This window comes from Bactrocera dorsalis, unplaced genomic scaffold (assembly GCF_023373825.1).
Source record: "Bactrocera dorsalis isolate Fly_Bdor unplaced genomic scaffold, ASM2337382v1 BdCtg060, whole genome shotgun sequence".
Taxonomy (NCBI): domain Eukaryota; kingdom Metazoa; phylum Arthropoda; class Insecta; order Diptera; family Tephritidae; genus Bactrocera; species Bactrocera dorsalis.
This window is the reverse complement of record NW_026038111.1, coordinates 1-5,057: the sequence shown is the minus strand read 5'-3', so window position 1 is coordinate 5,057 and position 5,057 is coordinate 1. Positions and strand designations below refer to the sequence as shown.

Here is a 5,057-nt window from a genome sequence, read left to right as displayed (position 1 = left end):
AAAAATTCCAAAAAATATAAAACTGGCCGACCCTTCATTTAATGTTCCGGGTAAGATTGACTTACTATTAGGTGCGGACATATTTTTTGATTTGATAAAAGAAGAAAAGATAATTATTGAAAATATGAATTACAAACTCCAGAACAGTGTGTTTGGGTGGTTGATATATGGATCAACTAACACAAGCTCAAAATTAGCTCACTGTGGTGTTGTAACACATATAAATAAAAAGCTAGATAATCAACGAAAAAAGTATAGGAAAATAGAATCCCTTGAAAGATGTGTTAATAAAACCAAAAAAGAAACGCAGAAATGCTTTCGTAATAATTCAAATTTTTATGCAGATAGTAAATTAGCTGCAGCTTTTCCATTCGAAAAGAAAAATATAAACTTAGGAGATTCTTCTTCACAAACAAAAGGAAGATTAATCTCTCGAGATATAAAATTTAAAAATAATAAACCACGAAAAAGAAATAAATGCCAGGTTTCTTTGGAAAATATTAAAAGTGGTACATTTGTGTTTTTTAAAGAACAAATTATTCCACCAATGCAGTGGAAAAAAGGACGAATTGAAAACGTCATTTTAACCCAAAATTGCAAATGTAGACGTAAGGATAAGCAATGGCACATCATAAAGAGCGATGCACATTGTTTACCCTTTTCCTACTGAAGAAAAAATATGCAAATAATCAATAAAAAGAGATGCGGTCGACTCGAGTTAAAAAAGAAGAAAAATAATAACCTTATTTTTATTTTGTTTGTTAAACTTACTTATAGTTGTACTATGTTTTAAATGTTTAGATATAATAAATATATTTAAAAAAATATTATTGGAGTGCCTGTTGGGGGTACTTGGACAGCGTGGGATAGAATTATCCACATCGATCTAGTTCAATATTCGGTTGAAAGGCAGCAAATTTCAAGTTCACAGAAATATTTAAAATACTCAACAAGTGAACTCAATGATTTAGCAGCTGCACGACATCATCGCGTTCACGGGGAGGAGGATGAAGGAAGATTGGGTCATTGTCACCCTTCAAAGGATCATTTTACTACTCCTTGTTTGACTTGATGAATGAAGAATACTTATGGTGTATTGAACAGACCTTACGGTTCTCAGATGGTCAGTTCGTGAACTTGATTCTCGATAATGGTGGTGATTTGACCAACTTAGTGCATGAAAAGTTCCCACGAATCGGACTTCAAGTGTTTGAGCGAGAAATTACAACCGGTGTACACAATTTATGTGAAATGGTGAAGGAGAGACATCTCGGTGTGCTAGCCATCAACGTCAACGACTCGGCGACCAAGAGAAAATTCTATAATCTGTATGGTTGTCGCGAGTAGCTAATTGATGGTATTAAACGGCCCACCGATGTGATGATTTCTGGCAAAGTGTGCTGTGTTGCTGGTTATGTGATATGGGCAAAAGATGCGCATAAGCTCTGAGTAGTTTCGGCGGAATCGTTATTATAACCGAAATCGATTCCATCATTGTTTTGCAAGCGGCTATGAAAAGCTATGAAGTAACCACTAAGGAGCAAGCATACAAAGAAGCTATCATCTTCGTAACAACAACTGTTTGCAAGGACATTATTACTGGCGCACATTTTGAACACATGCCTGACGATGCGATCATTTGTAATATTGGTAATTTCGATTTTGAAATCGGCGTCGCATTTTTGAATGCAACGCCAAAGAGAAAATTATTATCAAACCTCAAGTTGATCGTTATACACTATCCAATGGTAATCATATTATTTTGTTGATCAAAGGACTGGTAAACTTGGGCTTCGTGCACGGTCATCCCAGCTTGAGATGTTCAACTCATTCAGAAATCAATTGGTGGCACAAATCGAACTGTGGATCAAGGCTGACAAATACAACGTAGAATTGCATATATTACCGAAAATAATCGATGAAGAGATCACCAGTTTACACTTGGAGAAATTGGGCATACGACCTGAAAAGTCCCGTGATTAAATTCGAAACACTTGGACTTAGAATGGCAGTCATAGTAACACTAGTCCTACAACGCATCTGTAATTCAGCAAGGCACTAAGGCACTCATTTCCGCTAGGACTATATATCTTACGAAATTAATTATTAATACTAGCAAATGAAAATTATATTAAACATTTAAAAAATATACAATAAAAATAGTTTATATTAGAAAAATTATAACGAGTTCGATCAGTCAATCTTGAAATTAAAAATGTAAATTAACATGCCCAAGATTTATAAATACTAGAATTATTTTGAAGTGTAAACACTTCAACGTGGGCAGTATGTTCAGATTTCTGAACAGTTCTTAACGGCTACAATTGTAAATGAGATAAATCTCTATAGAAACGGATCTCATATGTCAAATATTTGTATGCATTATCGCTAACACATAAAAATACAGTCATAAATATAAATATGTACAAATACCCATTTCGGGTATTGTTTATGTTACATGGTATAGGGTTGTTTTCAAGTGCACATGCACATTTGTATTCAATTGCCTTAAGTAAATATGTTTGTTTGTTAATTGTTGAGTGCATACGTATTGCATATAAATGCATACGTGCCTCATATAAATGTATGCAGTGTAAAGGATCGCAAATGATCCTAAACTAATAGCAGATAAGAAAAAGTTGTGTATGCCGTTGAGAACACTTATGTTTAAGATATGTGTACATACTGTCGGTATGTACAGTAGATTAGTATTAAGTAAGTTATGTGTATGTACTCTGCATGTGGTGCATACACGAATTAGGATAAGAAATTCTATAAATAAAGGAGCTCTGGGCAACCAGAGCTGAGTACTATTTTATAACCGAACCCAACGCGTTTCATTTAACAGCACACGTACTAAAAAATCGATTCTACATCTAAATATAAGATTGTGAATTTTTTCCAAATACACTGTCGTTATGGCTATATGACAACTCCAATAACCTCAAAAGGGTTAATAAGCATAAATATGTATAGTTCATATTTTTACGCAACTTGGTATCGATTTCTTACTCCATATGTACTATAAAATCGATTCTACACCTTAATATAATATTGTGAAATTTTTCCAAATTCACTGTCGTTATGGTTGTATGACAACTCCAATAACCTCAAAACGGTTAATTAGCATAAATATGTACAGCGGTCAAAAAAAGTATTCGACATGTAACGATTTCTCCGAATAATGATGAATAAAAACAATATTATCAACAAAAACAAATAAATTTTGAATGATTTGGTACAAATGTGATTTCAGCTTCTATTGTGGAAATTATTGTAACTACAAAAACAAACTTCATCAGAAAATTAAAGGCATTAATATTTAAAAGCATTTAAGCAAGCAAAATAAGTATTCGACACAGATGGCTTTGCTGAATTTTTAATAGGAAAACGCGAAAGTACCGTTATGTAGACCAGCAAATTTTCGGAATTGAAACATATTGACTATTTGTGTGTACAATCAACGCAGTTTTATTTAAACTTTTGGCAAAATGGGGCGTAAACGAGCAGAGTTGTCAGTTGAAATTAAAAATTTAATTATTACTCACTTTGAAAACGGATTTTCTGAAAATCACATATCATCTATAGTAAATAGGCCCAGAACAAGTGTTCATTATATAATAAAAAAATTTAAAGAAAGCAAATCGGTTGATAATAAACCAAGATCGGGTCGACCAAAGAAAATGACTGAAACAGCGGAGCGATGGTTGGTTCGCGAAGTTAAGAAAAACCCCAAAATTAATGCATCGAAACTAGCAAAAATTACTAGGAGTTACGTAGGCGTAGATGTTACACCCCAAACCATAAGAAATTATTTAAAACATAACGGATTTAACGCTAGAACCGCACGGAAGAAGCCTTATATCTCTAGAAAGAATCGGCTGCAGAGGTTAGAATTTGCCAGAAAATATGTAAATATGCCTGAAGAGTTTTGGTTCAACGTAATTTTTGCAGATGAGAGCAAATTTAATCTCTTTGGATGTGACGGCAGAGTAATAATATACAGAAAGCGAAATACGGAGCTGGAAGAACGAAATATGGTTTCTACCGTAAAACATGGCGGCGGTAGTATAATGGTTTGGGGGTGTATGGCGGCTTCAGGAGTGGGAAATATTGTGACCATTAATGGAACTATGGACCACATATACTACATAAATATTCTAAAGGAAAATTTACGTCCTAGTGCTGTGAAATTGGGAATTGAAGAAGATTATCAGTATTACCAGGATAATGATCCGAAACATTCAGCTCACAATACGAAGCTTTGGTTGCTGTACAATTGTCCTAAAGTTATTAAAACGCCTGCTCAAAGTCCGGATCTCAACCCTATTGAGCACTTGTGGAGCATTTTGGAGAAACGATTAAGAGAGCGTCACTTTACCAACAAAAATCAAATGGAGAAGGTCCTCAAAGAGGAATGGCTTAAAATCGACACAGAGGTAACCACAAATTTGGTGAAATCGATGCCAAGACGTTTGAGGGAAGTTATTCGTCGCAGAGGAAAAACAACAAAATATTAATTTTCCATTATTATAACGTTTTCATTGTATTTTTTTAAATGTCGAATACTTTTTTTGCCTACTTATTTGCTCTTGAATATTAATACCGTTAACTTTCTGATTTAGTTTGTTTTCATAGTTCCAATAAATTCCATAATAGAAGCTGAAATCACATTTGTACCAAATCATTCAAAAGTTGTTTGTTTTTGTTGATAATATTGTTTTTATTCATCATTATTCGGAGAAATCGTTACATGTCGAATACTTTTTTTGGCCGCTGTATAGTTCATATTTTTACGCAACTTGGTATAGATTGCTTAGTGAATCTGTACCAAAAAATTGATTCTACCCCTTATTATAAGATTGTGAAATTTTTCCAAATACACTATCGTTACGGCTATATGACATCTCCTATAACCTCAAAACGGTTAATTAGCATAAATATGTATAGTTCCTATTTCTACGCAACTTGGTATCGAGTGCTTAGTGCATCTGTACTAAAAAATCGATTCTACACCTTAATATAAGATTGTGAAATTTTTCCAAATACACTGTCGT

At 33.7% G+C, this 5,057-nt stretch overlaps 1 pseudogene; it reads left to right on the top strand.

Moving 5' to 3' along the window:
* Positions 1 to 820: 820 nt before the first annotated feature.
* On the top strand, positions 821 to 2,842 carry LOC125780086 (adenosylhomocysteinase-like; annotated as a pseudogene).
* Positions 2,843 to 5,057: the final 2,215 nt, after the last annotated feature.